Raw genomic sequence first — 16,497 nt, forward strand, 5'->3', positions numbered from 1 at the left:
CACGGACCGGTTACGTGTCAGAAATATTTTCGTGGACCGGCCTTTATATAAATAAATAACACATTTATACACCGTATGTTTCGGACTATAAGTCGAGGTTTTTTTTCATACTTTGGGTGGGGGGGCGACTTTTACTCAGGAGCGACTTATATGTGAATTTTTTCACAAATTTTTACTTTATCATTAACACTTTACTTATTTACTAGTATAGTTGATCACTTCACATGTTATTTTCACTTTTTAACCGCATGAGGGGGCACTATGGCTGTGGAATAATTGGAGCCTCACTGACAATGAGTTCCATTTACTGACTTCCGAAGTCGGGAGATTTAGTGATTTGGAGTTATACAGATTATTCGATAAACTTGTTATTTATTTTATAGTTATTTGATATGTAGTTTATTTAGAGTAGCAACGTGTATGTTGTTAGACTTCAGTAGTTTCCGATTTTTTAGGGAGGCCGTGAAGGCAGCAGGGCGTGGGGGGGGGCGGAAAGAGCGATCCTGGGCGCTTGCGTGTGTTGGCTCACATGTTGAGCTCTTGATTTGTGAAATAAAGAGCCGGCCTGTTACCAAACCCACGTCTTGCCTGGTACTTCTGTAACGCTACGATATAGTTATATATGTAGATCTGTGGAATAATTGGAGCCGCCAACTGAAAATGAGGCTGACATCAGCGCCGCACGTAGGTCCGGAATCGACAGCTGTTTATTTTGGGGGTTTTTTTACACATAGGATGAATATTCCGGTGGATTTAATGGAGTGACACGGATGGTTTGTTAAAATTGATGTTTATATTACATTTATTTGATATATCTAGTCTGACGTCCGTGGCACACGTATTCTTTCCGGCGTCAATTTTTTTTTCTTTTGTTTTTTTCTCAAGTGACACGGAAGACGAAGATTCTGATGGATTTATTGATTTGGAGTGACATGCATGGTTCGATAAAATAGTTGTTTATATTTTTGTTATTTCATACATAGTTTCTATATTGTTATATGGGCCTGTAGCAAAATTTGAACTGCAACGCGCCGCTGACATCGGACTTGTTGACTTGACTTAAATCACTGACATTCAGTCTTCAGGTCCATGTCACATGGGTTACCAATCGGAATATAATGGGGTCAGCTGGTCTAGTATGGGGCTCATTGGTGCAGGGGAATGATTCTTGCCCAGGGTTCTTTGATTACCCGGGTAAAACTCCCGGACGGGCTCTTCTTTGAAACACTGTTGTCTATCGTTGTGTGGAGTGTTTGACAGGCCAATGTTACACAGAATGTAACATGGTCTGCAAGCTTTCTTTGAGGCTCGTTGGTCTAGGGCATGGGTGTCAAACTCATTTTTGTCGCGGGCCACATTGTAGTCAAAGTTTCCCTCGACGGGCCATTATGACTGTCAACCCAAATAAATAAACGCCTCATATTATATACAGTATAAGCTACAAAACAAACTGACAAATAATTGCTTTTTCAAATCAGACTCGTGGAAACTTTTCACATATTTCAAAAATAATTTTAAGAAGATTCTTAAAAGTTCCGACAATTTGCAATGTTAGTATGACATAGATTTAATGCACAATTTGTCGTTGCGGGCCACAGAAAATGATACGGTGGGCCATAACTGGCCCCCGGGCCTCGAGTTTGACACCAGTGGTCTAGGGGTATGAATCTTGCTTAGGGTGTGAGAGGTCTGGGGTTTAACTCCCAGATGATCCCTTCGTTAAAACATTGCTGTTGATCAACTAGCCCCATTTCATCTGAGGTGCATGTCACATGGGCTGTCAATTGAAACGAAACGGGTTGTGTTCATTTACCTTGGGTCTCTTGAATCTGTTGTTTCGATTCTCATCACTTGAATCTGCCGTCATGTGTCATCCATTGCGCCACTCACCCTACAAGACTGTATCGACTGTAAACTTGTGTGGAAAACTGTCATTGTCCAAAGGAAGGCTGTTTAGCAACAGTGACCAGCAGACAAATTCAACAAGGTCATTTGATTATACCATAACCCGGATTCGAATCGAACATTAACCACTACACGATCATGGCCTGTATGCAGTAGCGTTAATAAGATGCACATGATGGTATAGTGGTTAGTACTCTGCGTTGAGGCCGCAGCAACCCTGGTTCGAATCCGGGTCATGGCACACTCCAATTACTGTGTGGAATTTGTCCCTTTCTTAATATTGCTAAACAGCCATCTTTTGGACAATGACGATTTTCCACACGTTTGCGGTCGATAGCCTTAACTTGTAGGGCGAGTGGCGCAATGGATAAAGCATCATGGCGTATTCAAATAATGTCACCCATTTTTATTTTATTTTTTCATTTTTGCAAAAGCTTACAAGCCACATATTCCCGTGGGGCTCGTGGAGCAATGGATAACGAACGCATCTGTCTACAGATCAGAAGATTCCAGGACTCCTGGCCAGCTCACATGCCATTTTGTGGTCAACATTAGCTATGTGTAATTTCTGTGAACTATTGGGTTGAAGTAACTCACAGACACTGTCAACCAATAGTCTTTCCAATTTTGTCTCATCTCGAGACTTAGGGATCATCGGATCTGCGTAGTTATTGGATAGTTCCACCAACATTTTAACATCAACAATCTTTCATGGTCTGCTTGAGTGTCGTGGCTGAAGATCCTAGAGAAAAGACCCTAAACATGCAACTGCATGTTGGCCATAATATAGCATTGAGGCGGCTGCAACCCCAGTTTGAATCTGGTTAATAGCCGAATGAACTTGTTGCAGTTATTTTTTATTCACCCTCAACAGTCTTACGTTGGACCATGACAAATTTACATACACGCAAGCTTACAGAAAATGACAACTTCCCGTGGGGCTAGTGGCTCGTTCCTTGCTCTGAACGGACAGCCAAAACGATTCCTAACACTTACTAATCAAGTCCTAACCAATTCCTGTGTGTGTATGGGGGAGGGGGGGGGGCAAAGGAACCAATCAGATGGCCCGAATCCATGCATGGCCGATGACGGCAGTGATCGACACAGTGATATTTGAGAATTGAAATGAAGTTTATAGGATTTGCAGACAGTGTACAATCATTATTTAAACAAAAGTAGGCAGGCGCATACATTTGGAAACCCCAACAGAAAAATGACATCAATATTTAGTAGTTCCTCCTTTTGCAGAAATAACAGCCTCTGAACCAGTGGTTCTTAACCTGGATTCGGTCAAACTCTAGGGGTTCGGTGAGTCGGTCTCAGGGGTTTAGCAGAGCCTCCCTCCACTGCGGAGGTCCGAACACACCTGATTTATAAATTTGTGATAACGCATATCTGAACTGGTCTCGCAAAGGCAACAGCAGAAGTACTACTGATTTGCTGGTATATCATTTGTCGTGAATTCATGCATTGTGTTGGTTTTATTCTTTCAACAAGGTGGTGTCCATGCACTTCTGCATAAGTTCCGCTCTAGTCTTCTGGCCCAACTCTTTCGTACATATGATGACCATGGAAAGTTCTTTGCGAATGATCAATCTTTGCCTTTCATGTTCATCGGGACTACCCTTTTAATAGGTACCTACACTGTGTATTTGGATAGAGACTGCTGAAAGGGGACACATATATGCCTCGTGAACTACATGCATTACTGCGGGTGAAGAAGAGTGAACAAATAAGTCAGCAGACAAGCTTGCCGATTTATTAGTGCCCAGAAGAGCAGCACTCTGTTCCGTACTGTAACCTGCTAGGTTTGTTCCCGGTTCTTTATCTTTAATGCTCGATATGCTAACAGCAATTACCAAGAGGCAGCCTTCACAGTTTAACTCTTTAATGTATGCCAGAATGATCGATGCACAGCTGTGGAGCCCTTTCTGCCAGATGCGAAAGAAGGTCCCTCTCTCAGCGCCAAGGTTCCTGCTCTTATACTACTCTGGGCCGCCTTCCTGCAAGGAGGCGACTCTGCCTAATCTGTATGATAACGTGTGACCTTGTCGTCTTAACTGAGAGCGAATTCTACATATGTGCAAAGGGTGTCATAGAGAAGAGAAAGCTAATAAAGCAAGAGAAGGGTTGCAGCAATATAACGGCATAGCTCAAGCTACCCAGCTAAACACATGTGCCAAAGAGGCCTATTCTAACAAACCGTTGGTGAGAATGGCTAGAGATAGACTCTTATTGTTCCTCCCCACGGAAATCTTTAGTAAAAGGCGAACGATTTATTCGATCTGAAGAGAAAAAAGAATGAGCTGATAATCTGGGTGAAAACGGGCCACCCCACTGCTGGTCTCACCAAATTCACAGAGGGTCTCACACTCAAATTGCAGCAACCATTCCTTCTAATACAAACAATAGACGTTCATAGATTTACTATACTTAGAAGGCCTCAACCTAAATAGAAGGTTTAAACGAACGAGTATTTTGTGTTCATTAATGTCTTTTTTACTTAAAACATTGTTGGCGCACAGGATTGTAGGTACCTGATCGAACACATTCTTTCAAACAGCGATTGGGCGTCTATTTTGAGTATTGAAGGTAAAAACAGTTGTATGTCTTGGTACGTGTACTTTTGATATCAGAGAATGGGAAATGATCCCATCTCTGTGTTTTATTTGAAAACATGTGATTTCATAACGACACAAATCGGGAAAGAAAATACGATCGTAATTTCTCAAATGATTTCTCAAATTTCAGAAGTGCTCTATATCTCTCGTGTCGCAAATAATTGAGGCTTTTGTCGTTGCAGTGGAGGTGAATTTGGAGTGTAATTCACCTCCACTGCGACGGTGGCGTTCGAGATTTGACATTTGAATATAAATCTGTCCGTTACATTCCGATTGGTAGCGAATATGACATGGACCTGAGGACTGCATTTTAGTGATGAACGAATTCTGATTAATATCATAGCCGGTTTGGGCGTGCCCTTTCAGGGTCATATTTTGTTTCTACCGCTGCCTCGTGGCAGCCAGGCCTAAAAAAAGATGGGAACACCTGAGGGAGGGAGTTTCACCAAGATGAATTTGGAAGAACTTTATGAAATAAAGTTGATGTTAAAACATAGGTGGACGTAATGTCTGGAAGCCTGCGTTCAACAGAAGGCTGTTTGGCAACAGTGAACAACGGACAAATTCAGCAAGGTAATTTACTGACGCCATGACCCAGATTCGTTCCGGTGATGCTACGGCCACAACACTATACGATCATGACCAATATGCAATCGCATACAATAAGTTTAGGGTCTTTTCTTTAGGATCTTCAGCCAAGACACCCATGAAAGAATGTTGATGTTAAAATGTCGGTGGAACTATCCAACTGTGCAGATCCGATGATCCCAAAGATTTGGGGTGAGACAACATTGAAAAAACGTTTTGCTTTGTTTACAGTGTCACTTATTTTGTGGCTTACCTTTTCTTCGTTACACATCTAAAGTATCGTATCATTTTACCTTGCGGCTTATACTACACCGTACATACCATATCACGTCGCCTATTCAACTCATGCATGAGATGCGATGGCTGAAATATTTAGGCGATGGGTTGCTACTCCATTGTGCTCTCCACTCATCATTTCATATCACATCCTCGTCGGTTTCACATTCACATCCAAAGTATCTTGGCACAACATACGTAACATGACTTATCAACACAAGACGAGGTGGCCGAGAGGTTAAGGTGATGGATTGCTAATCCGTTGTGCTCTGCACGCATGGGTTCAAATCCCATCCTCGTCGAAGGCTTGCTTTGAGAGAATATTTGCCACAAACTAAACAGGAAAGAGGGTTCTTACCTGTGTATGTGTTTTGAACTGTCGCTTCTCTGAGAATCTTTGACCACAAACTGAGCAGGCAAAAGGTTTTTCTCACCAGTGTGGGTTCTTGTGTGTCTTTTGAAGTTTCCCATCTCTGAGAATCTTTGGCCACAAACTGAGTAAGAAAAAGGCTTTTCACCTGTGTGTGTTCTTGCATGTGTTTCTAAATTTACCTTCTGAGAGAATCTTTGGCCACAAACTGAGCAGGAAAAAGGGTTCTTACCAGTGTGGGTTGTTGTGTGTCTTTTCAAGCTTCCTTTCTCTGAGAATCTTTGGCCACAAGCTGAGCAGGAAACATTTTTTTCACCTGTGTGTGTTCTTCCATGTGTTTTTAAGTTTACCTTCTGGGAGAATCTTTGAAATTCTGCTGGAATGTAATGGGGTCAGCTGGTCTACTATGGGGCTCATTGGTGCAGGGGAATGATTCTCGCCTAGGGTTCTTTGATTGCCCGGGTTAAACTCCCGGACGAGCTCTTCTTTGAAACACTGTTGTCTATCGTTGTGTGGAGTCAAAGTCAAAGTCAAAGTCAGCTTTATTGTCAATTTCTCCACATGCCAAAGACACACAAAGAAACCGAAATTTCGTTCCCCCCTATCCCACGGTGACAAGACATGGCTCACAACAGACAAACAAGTAAACAAGTATAACAAAAGCGTGCTGAATAAATAATGAATAAATAACACAACAATAAATAAATAAATAAATAAATAAATAAATAAATACCGTATTTGCCGGTGTACAGGTCGACTCGGTGTATAAGTCGACCCCCTAAAATTCAACGGAAATTTACGATTTTATGATATATCCTTTGTATAAGTCGAGCTCAATAGTTGCATTATATTAAACTTCAAAATTCAATATGCGAAATTTATTGACGAAATGTGTTCAAATTCCGGGAGGCCGTGCGCATGCGGCTGTTTATAAGCACCGCGGAGGAGATCGCGGCCGGCGAGCTCGCGCACGCCGCCCGGCACCAACGGGAGGCCGGAAATAGCTCCAAGCCGAGCGGATCGGCTCTTTATAAGCACCGCGCAGGAGATCGCGGCCGGCGAGCTCGCGCACGCCGCCCGGCACCAACGGGAGGTCGGAAATAGCTCCAAGCCGAGCGGATCGGCACTTTATAAGCACCGCGCAGGAGATCGCGGCCGGCGAGCTCGCGCACGCCGCCCGGCACCAACGGGAGGTCGGAAATAGCTCCAAGCCGAGCGGATCGGCACTTTATAAGCACCGCGCAGGAGATCGCGGCCGGCGAGCTCGCGCACGCCGCCCGGCACCAACGGGAGGTCGGAAATAGCTCCAAGCCGAGCGGATCGGCACTTTATAAGCACCGCGCAGGAGATCGCGGCCGGCGAGCTCGCGCACGCCGCCCGGCACCAACGGGAGGTCGGAAATAGCTCCAAGCCGAGCGGATCGGCACTTTATAAGCACCGCACAGGAGATCGCGGCCGGCGAGCTCGCGCACACCGCCCGGCACCAACGGGAGGTCGGAAATAGCTCCAAGCCGAGCGGATCGGCACTTTATAAGCACCGCGCAGGAGATCGCGGCCGGCGAGCTCGCGCACGCCGCCCGGCACCAACAGGAGGTCGGAAATAGCTCCAAGCCGAGCGGATCGGCATTTTATAAGCACCGCGCAGGAGATCGCGGCGCCTCATTGGACTTCCAGCGGGCCGCGCACTCGCGCACGCCGCCCGGTTCAAATTTTCTAAGTGCAACGCACATTGAGATGCATGAGAAACGGCCTTGGTTACCATCACATTTGAAGCGATGAATACGAAGTTAAATTTTATGACTCGGTGTATAAGTCGAGGTCGATTTTTTTCGGTCGATTTTGGATCGAAAAAGGTCGACCAATACACCGGCAAATACGGTAAATAAATAAATAAATAAATAAATAAATAAATAAATAAGAGGAGCAGAAAAAAAAGGAGCAAGTGCGCGTACAGCAGACATTCCCGAAAATAGCGCAACAGTGCCGCACGCTACGCAGAAGGGGGTCGCGAGTTCAGGGCCCTAACAGCCTGGAGAAAGAAGCTGTTGGCGAGTCTGGTGGTGCGGGAGCGCAGGCTCCTGTACCTCTTCCCAGAGGGCAGAAGGTCAAACAAAGAGTGAGCCGGGTGACTCACATCTCTGGCAATCGAGGTTGCCTTGCGGGCGAGATGGGAGGTGTAAATGTCCTTCAGGGAGGGGAGCGAAGCACCAAGAGTCTTACCAGCCGTATTCACTATGCGCTGCAGGGCCTTCAAGTTCTGTTCAGTGCAGTTACCACCCCAGACAGCGATGCAACTGGTGAGGACGCTCTCAATGGTGCCATGGTAGAATGTAGACAGGACTGCCTGAGGAGCACATGCACGCCTGAGCTTCCGCAGGAAGTACAGGCGGTGCTGAGCTTTCTTTGCCAGTGACGAGGTGTTTGCGGACCAGGAGAGGTCCTCACTGATGTGCACCCCCAGGAACTTGGTGCAGCTCACCCTCTCCACCACAGCACCGTCGATGATCAGCGGCAGGTGTGTTGTGTGACCCTTCCGGAAGTCAACAATGATTTCCTTGGTCTTATTGACGTTCAGCAGGAGGTTGTTGTCCCTGCACCACGTGGTCAGAAGGTCAACTTCCGACCTGTACCGAGTCTCGTCGCCTTTCGTGATGAGACCCACCAGAGTCGTGTCGTCAGCAAACTTCACTATGTGGTTGTCGCTGTAGGTCGCAGTGCAGTCATGCGTCAGCAGGGTGAAGAGCAATGGACTGAGCACGCAGCCCTGGGGGGCCCCCGTGCTCAGCGTGATGCTGGCGGAGATTTTGTCGCCAACACGCACCACCTGAGGCCTCTGACAGAGGAAGTCCAGTATCCTGCGGCACAATGGTGTTGAAGGCAGAGCTGAAGTCCACAAACAGCAACCTCACATATGAGTCCTTTCTCATATGACAGGCCAATGTTACACAGAATGTACCATGGTCTGCAAGCTTTCTTTGAGGCTCGTTGGTCTAGGGCAGGGGTGTCAAACTCATTTTTGTCGCGGGCCACATTGTAGTCAAAGTTTCCCTCGATGGGCCATTATGACTGTCAACCCAAATAAATGAACGCCTCATATTATATACAGTATAAGCTACAAAACAAACTGACAAATAATTGCTTTTTCAAATCAGACTCGTGGAAACTTTTCACATATTTCAAAAATAATTTTAAGAAGATTCTTAAAAGTTCCGACAATTTGCAATGTTAGTATGACATAGATTTAATGCACAATTTGTCGTTGCGGGCCACAAAAAATGATACGGTGAGCCATAACTGGCCCCCGGGCCTCGAGTTTGACACCAGTGGTCTAGGGGTATGAATCTTGCTTTGGGTGTGAGAGGTCTGGGGTTTAACTCCTAGATGATCCCTTCGTTAAAACATTGCTGTTGATCAACTAGCCCCATTTCATCTGAGGTGCATGTCACATGGGCTGTCAATTGAAACGAAACGGGTTGTGTTCATTTACCTTGGGTCTCTTGAATCTGTTGTTTCGATTCTCATCACTTGAATCTGCCGTCATGTGTCATCCATTGCGCCACTCACCCTACAAGACTGTATCGACTGTAAACTTGTGTGGAAAACTGTCATTGTCCAAAGGAAGGCTGCTTAGCAACAGTGACCAGCAGACAAATTCATCAAAGTAATTTGATTATACCATAACCCGGATTCGAATGGAACACAACCATTAACCACTACACGATCATGGCCTGTATGCAGTAGCGTTAAATAAGTTGCGCATATTAGCCATGATCATATAGTGGTTAGTACTCGGTGTTGTGGCTGCAGCAACCCTGGTTCGAATCAGGGTCATGGCATACTCAAATAACTATGTGGAATTTGTCCCTTGCTCACTATTGCTGAACAGCCATCTTTTGGACAATGACGATTTTCCTCACGTTTGCGGTCGATAGCCTTAACTTGTAGGGCGAATGGCGCAATGGATAAAGCATCATGGCATATTCAAATAATGTCACCCATTTTTTTTTTGTTTTTCATTTTTGCAAAAGTGTTACACACAAGTTTATAAGCCACATATTCCCGTGGGGCTCGTGGAGCAATGGATAACGCATCTGTCTACAAATCAAAAGATTCCAGGACTCCTGGCCAGCTCACATGCCATTTTGTGGTCAACATTAGCTATGTGTAATTTATGTGAACTTTTGGGTTGAAGTAACTCACAGACACCATCAAAAAATAGTCTTTCCAATTTTGTCTGATCTCAAGTCTTAGGAATCATCGGATCTGCGTAGTTATTGGATAGTTCAACCAACATTTTAACATCGACATTCTTTCATGGTCTGCCTGGGTGTCGTGGCTGAAGTTCCTAGAGAAAAGACCCTAAACATGCAACTGCATATTGGCCATAATATAGCAATGAGGCGGCTGCAACCCCAGTTTGAATCTGGTTAATAGCAGAATAAACTTGTTGCAGTTATTTTTTATTCACCCTAAACAGTCTTACGTTGGACCATGACAAATTTACATACACACAAGCTTACAGAAAATGACAACTTCCCGTGGGGCTAGTGGCTTGTTTCTTGCTCTGAACAGACAGGCAAAACGATTCCTAGCATTTACTAATCAAGTCCTAACCAATTCCTGTGTGTATGGGGGGGCAAAGGAACCAATCAGATGGCCCGAATCCATGCATGGCGGATGATGGCAGTGATCAACACAGATATTTGAGAAGTGAAATGAAGTTTATAGGATTTGCAGACAGGGTGCAATCATTATTTAAACAAAAGTAGGCAGGTGCATACATTTGGAAACTCCAACAGAAAAATGACAGCAATATTTAGTAGATCCTCCTTTTGCAGAAATAACTGCCTCTAAACCAGTGGTTCTTAACCTGGATTTGGTCAAACTCTAGGGGTTCGGTGAGTCGGTCTCAGGGGTTCAGCAGAGCCTCCACTGCGGAGGTCCGAACACACCAGATTTATAAATTCGTGATAAAGCATATCTGAACTGGTCTCGCAAAGGCAATAGCAAAAGTCACACCGATTTGGTGGTATGTCATTTGTCGTGAATTCATGCATTGTGTTGGTTTTATTCTTTCAGCAAGGTGGTGTTCATGCACTTCTGCATGAGTTCCGCTGTATTCTGGCCCAACTATTTCGGTGCAGCCGTTGTACATATGATGACCCTGGAAAGTTCTTGGCGAATTATCCATCTTTGCCTTTCATGTTCATCGGGTCTACCATTTTAATAGGTATCTACACTGTGTATTTGGATAGAGACTGCTGAAAGGGGAAGCATATATGCCTCGTGAACTATATTTATTACTGCGGGTGAAGAAGAGTGAACAAATAAGTCATCAGACAAGTTTGCCGATTTATTAGTGCCCAGAAGAGCAGCACTCTGTTCCGTACTGTAACCTGTTAGGTTTGATCCCAGTTCTTTATCTTTAATGCTCGATATGCTAACAGTAATTACCAAGAGGCAGCCTTCACAGTTTAACTATTTGATGTATGCCAGAATGATCGATGCACAGCTGTGGAGCCCTTTCTGCGAGATGCGAAAGAAGGTCCCTCTCCCAGCGCCAAGGTTCCTGCTCTTATACTACTCTGGGCCGCCTTTCTGCAAGGAGGCGACTCTGCCTAGCCTGTGTGATGACGTGTGACCTTGTAGTCTTAACTGAGAGTGACTTCTACATATGTGCAAAGGGTGTCATAGAGAAGAGAAAGCTAATAAAGCAAGAGAAGGGTTGCAGCGATATAACGGCATAGCTCAAGCTACCCAGCTAATCACATGTGCCAAAGAGGCCTATTCTAACAAACCGTTGCTGAGAATGGGTAGACGGGGAAGCCTGTAAGTGAGTCCGTCACTCGCATACTCCATCGCTTCTCGGCCTTTTGGCTAAAATCAAGTGTAGTCTCGGTTCTTGGGTTTGAGGGATTAAGAGAGCTGATCATAGAAGAGAGAATTTTAACCATAAAAGTGGTGCCAAAGAGGCCTATTCTAACAAACCGTTGGTGAGAATGGGTAGAGATAGACTCTTATTGTTCCTCCCCACGGAAATCTTTAGTAAAAGGCGAAAGATTTATTCCATCTGAAAAGAAAGAGAGATCTGATAATCTGGGTCAAAACGGGCCACGTCACTGCTGGTCTCACCAAATTCACAGGCGGTCTCACACTCAAATTGTAGCAACCAGTCCTTCTAATACAAACAATAGACGTTGATAGATTTACTATACTTACAAGGACTCAACCTAAATAGAAGGTTTAAACAAGTATTTTGTTTTCATTAATGTCTTTTTTACTTTAAACATCTTTGGCGCACAGGATTGTAGGTACCTGATCAAACCTTCTTTCAAACAGCGTCACCTATCGATTGGGCGTCTATTATGAGTATTGAAGGTAAAAACAGTTGTATGTCTTGGTACGTGTACTTTTGGTATGAGAGAATGGGAAATGATCCCATCTCTGTGTTTTATTTGAAAACGTGTGATTTCATAACTTTATTCAAATCGGGAAACAAAATACGATCGTAATTTCTCAAATGATTTCTCAAATTTCAGAAGTGCTCTATATCTCTCGTGTCGCAAATAATTGAGGCTTTTCTCGTTGCTGGCATGGTTTGGAGTGTAATTTACCTCCACTGTGATGGTGGCGTTCGATATTTGACATTTGAATATAAATCTGTCAATTTACTTTAGAAAGTAAATGTTGTTTTCTAGAAATCTATACTGAGATGTATGAGGAACAACAATCGGGCGTATTCTTAAAAAGACAGACCTACAGCCGACAAAAAGGTTTTGATACGTTCATATCATATGACGAGTCAGGAACGTGGTAATTCCATATTATTTTGCATTGACTAATTTGGTTAATACAGTTTAGCAAGCAAATGCACAGTTCCATAGTACAGTTAATAACATGCTCAAAAGCATTCAGTGTGTCACAGCACCGCAGACCTAAACTCCATGTACGTACGACTGCGTGTGATTTTTGTTTTAATCAGAAAGACCAGGGGAGAGCGCGAACGCAGTCCACGACTGTTGTGTTTATACGGAGTAGAGATGAACGCGAATGCAACTTCTTTATTCAGCAACTTTTTATTTTCTCCCCACTCATGTCTTACATAGCAGTACAATGCCCCTGGCGCACCACAGAGCCCCCAACTGTCAACATTATTTGAGACCTCCAATAACAAACTATATAATATTATAGTTTCAACATACGATAATACCACATCTCCCTTTTTCCAGGGATCATAGGGTAGACTGCCTTTGTCTCGTCAGACCTTAGAGCAGTGGTTCTTAACCTGGGTTCGATCGAACCCTAGGGGTTAGGTGAGTCGGCTTCAGGGGTTCGGCAGAGCTGGTATGTCATTGCCCCGCCCCCGCCCCGGGACCCCCCCCCCCCCCCCGCCCACGGATGGCTGAACACACCTGAATATCGTGTAAATTCGTGATAACGCATATCTGAACTGTTCTTGCAAAGGCAACAGCAGAAGTCACACTGATTTGCTGGTATGTCATCCCCCCCTATATAGAGGGGTTCGGTGAATGTGCACATGAAACTGATGGGGTTCGTTTAACCCGCCCCCCAAAGAGGGGTTTGTTGAATGCACATATGGACCTGATGGGGTTCGGTACCTCCAAAAAGGTTAAGAACCACTGCCTTAGAGGATTATTCTGCCTCTTGTGTAGAAAGGTCTGTTCCTAACTTTTGCCAAGGTCTTTCAGGGCACCCTGATGGCACGAGTGCCTCTTTTGGGTTGTGTCGCTCTTGTATGCATGTCCTGCAGTTCAGTACCATTTTGTTCACTTGCTGGCTGAGTCCCGGCCACCACACAGATTGACGTGCACGTGATTTACATTCCAGGACACCTAAGTGTCCTTCGTGTAATTTGAACAGCACGTCGTTCCTCATTGCGGAAGGTATTACCAGTCGTGTGTCCTTTAGCATCTTTCACTGTTAATGTGGCTCGCTCTGGCCAGTCATTTTTTAGCGCTGGTTCCTGTTTTGCATGTGCTGGCCATCCTTCCATGCACATGGTCATGACACGCGAGCAGACACTGTCGGCTTTCAACTGCTCTTTCAGGTTTTCTGTATATGATGAGCTGACAGGTAGACTCTCAGTGACACAGTCCACAAATATGTTTGTGCTCTCCATCAGCTCCTGGTCATCAGTGGACATGCGTCATTTTACAGGTTGCACGTGAAAGTGTGTCTGCTGTCCAAAGCGACTTTCCTGGTACGTGCACGATGGAGTATGAGTAGCGCATCACCCTCATCCTGAAACCCTGGATTCTCTGTGGCAAAAGATCCAGTGCTTGGGCTCCAAGCAGGATGAGAAGGGGTTTATGGTCGGTCTCCAGGCAAAACTCCTTTCCAATGAGGAAATCCCGAAACCGTTCACAGGCCCATGTGAGGCCCATGTGAGGCCCAGAGCTTCCTTCTCCACCTGTGTGTATCGTTGCTCAGTTGGAGTGAGTGACCGTGATGCGTAAGACACAGGCTTCCATCCTTCCCCTCATTTCTGAAAAATTACGCCCCCCAACCCATACGATGATGCATCAGCAGATACTTTGGTGTCTCTGCCCGGGTCATACATAGCCAGCACCGGAGGAGAGGACAGAGCTTTCTTTAGGTCTTCAAATGCTGCTTTTGTCCTTTTGGGGCACGACCACCATGCCGGCACACCAATCAGTTGGCTCCTTCACCCGACTAATGACGCCCAGAGCTTCCATGCGCTGGAGCTCTCTCTTGACTTCACCCACCAGTGGTAGTGGAATCCTCCTGGGTTTTTTTACTGAATATGGCACGGCACCTGGCTTGACCTTTATGGTGTATGGTTGTTGTAGCTAACCCAGACCGCTGCGCAACTTGGGGTAACTTGCCTTGAAAGTCTCCATGTCTATGCTGTCGACTCGGATAAGCAAGCCAAGAAATGTGCTCTGGTTTTGATCAATATATCAGTGTTTTTTTTCATTTGCCGTTCTCATCCCTGATGTTTAGCTCTGCTTCAAAATGAGGCTTGTCATCTTTCTGTGGCAACTGTGATTTTTTTCTGTGGCTCATCACCTGACACCTACCCACAGTTTGCGGTGTATTTGTCTCCCTAGACTCAATATATATATTTGTGTGTGTATATATAAACAGTGATCTCCAAGAACCACCATCATGTGTTTTTTTTTTTTTTAACAACGATTACTTCTAGAACATTCCTTGAAAATAATACGTCCTCATCAGTGAGTTGTTTTAGAACAGGCCTGTCGGCTACTCATGTGGTAGTTGGGGGCTGCCTTTTGCCGATGGGCACAACTGTAGTGAATGCAAACTTCCTGTGTTGCAGAGAAGAACCAGCGGACACACATAGTCATTGCTTTTCTTTTTGTACCTTTAATCAGAAATCTGCTATTGGCTGTAATGAAGATTTGGCACACAAAACGTACCTATATTCCTGGACTTGGACTCTGACTCGGGGACTCGGACTCGGTCGGACTCTGTCATTTTTGCCGGACTCGGACTCAGACTCGGTGCTGATTTTAACCGAGTCCACCGAGTCCGACAATAAAAAAATCACGTTCAATTTTATTTTCATCATGCTGCTCAGAATGCGAGTAGGAATACTGTCCACAGCCCTGCTTACGATCAATGCGGCCACGTTGAGTTGCACTTAGGCTAATGTTTACATTATGTACCAATGTCAAGGACGATTATGTCACCCAGCTTATATCATTGATGTGTTTCGATAGTTGTGGGGTCGTCACTAATTATTTGTGTTTAGATAAATGTCTGAGCTATAATGGTGTAATTAATGATTAAAAAATATTATCTTACATGTCCCGTGTTTCAGAATGGTTATTTAATTGGGCAAGAGTGTTTTCAAGCGTTTTGCCTCATGCCAATGGCACTCAGGGCTAAGGGTGGGCTTCAATGACCATTTTTGTAAAGCCACGCATTTAATACCATGTCAAATAATATATTAGAGTGTAGGTTATGTTCCAATGTATCCACTTCTATCGGTTAAATTGTCAACCGTACATTTATGACTATGCCTCGAGTGATCTACGTTATGAACTAGCACAACTCCGGTGGGGCAGGGAAAATGTTATCGATCCGACGTCCGATTGGAACGTCGCCTCACTTTTACGTCCGCCCTCTCAGCAAGGGATCCTATATAAGCCGAACCAGCCAGTGTGAAAGCAGTTGCGTTCGTTCTGATAGATTTTGATCTAAATTAGCCTTGACTAAAGACGAAGCAGTCACATGAATTAACGGAAAAAATTGACAGCCGGACTGGGACCCGGACTCGGACTCGGTGGTCAAGAGGCCGGACTCGGTGCAAAAATCCGACCGAGTCCACAGCCCTGGCTCAAACCTCATTGAATAAAGTACATAAGCAGACAAGTATATTCACATATTAAATAAATAAAAGAAACATTTTAAACATAATTATACCTACACACCAAATCAATAAAGAAGACATAACTAGACATTTTTGATAAGTGGTAATGAGAAAGGTTTTTATAACTTTATGATCTGATATATATATATTTCTGAGCACTTTGAAATAACAAATGTTTTTTGATATATTGCCTGAATAGCTTAATGACCCTTAAGGAACTGTTCAATGCATGCCTGATGATTTTCTAAATCACGGACACTGCCAAAGTCGTCTAAAAATGTTCAGTACTTGATTGTATCTTATGTTTTGACTAATTCTAGACACCAGTTTTCGATTACTACTGAACGTTCTGGACAGAG

The 16,497-nt window shown here is 44.5% G+C and overlaps 1 protein-coding gene and 4 non-coding genes across 5 annotated transcripts in view; 3 read left to right on the forward strand and 2 right to left on the reverse strand.

Annotated features, from left to right (window-relative positions):
- Positions 1 to 16,497, forward strand: part of LOC137839876 (janus kinase and microtubule-interacting protein 3-like) — a gene marked incomplete at its 5' end in the record, with an annotated part of 123,487 nt that overhangs the window by 80,341 nt on the left and 26,649 nt on the right. The window lies entirely within an intron of this gene.
- On the forward strand, positions 2,074 to 2,146 carry trnal-gag (transfer RNA leucine (anticodon GAG)). The gene has a single exon. It is a non-coding gene; the product is annotated as a tRNA-Leu (tRNA).
- Positions 4,099 to 4,210, reverse strand: LOC125992692 (U5 spliceosomal RNA). Its single transcript, XR_007489742.1, has one exon. It is a non-coding gene; the product is annotated as a U5 spliceosomal RNA (small nuclear RNA).
- trnas-gcu (transfer RNA serine (anticodon GCU)) lies at positions 5,611 to 5,692 on the forward strand. Its single transcript has one exon. It is a non-coding gene; the product is annotated as a tRNA-Ser (tRNA).
- LOC125992688 (U5 spliceosomal RNA) lies at positions 11,739 to 11,848 on the reverse strand. Its single transcript, XR_007489739.1, has one exon. It is a non-coding gene; the product is annotated as a U5 spliceosomal RNA (small nuclear RNA).

The sequence above is a fragment of the Syngnathus scovelli genome, unplaced genomic scaffold (genome assembly GCF_024217435.2).
Source record: "Syngnathus scovelli strain Florida unplaced genomic scaffold, RoL_Ssco_1.2 HiC_scaffold_23, whole genome shotgun sequence".
In the NCBI taxonomy this organism is placed as follows: Eukaryota; Metazoa; Chordata; class Actinopteri; order Syngnathiformes; family Syngnathidae; genus Syngnathus; species Syngnathus scovelli.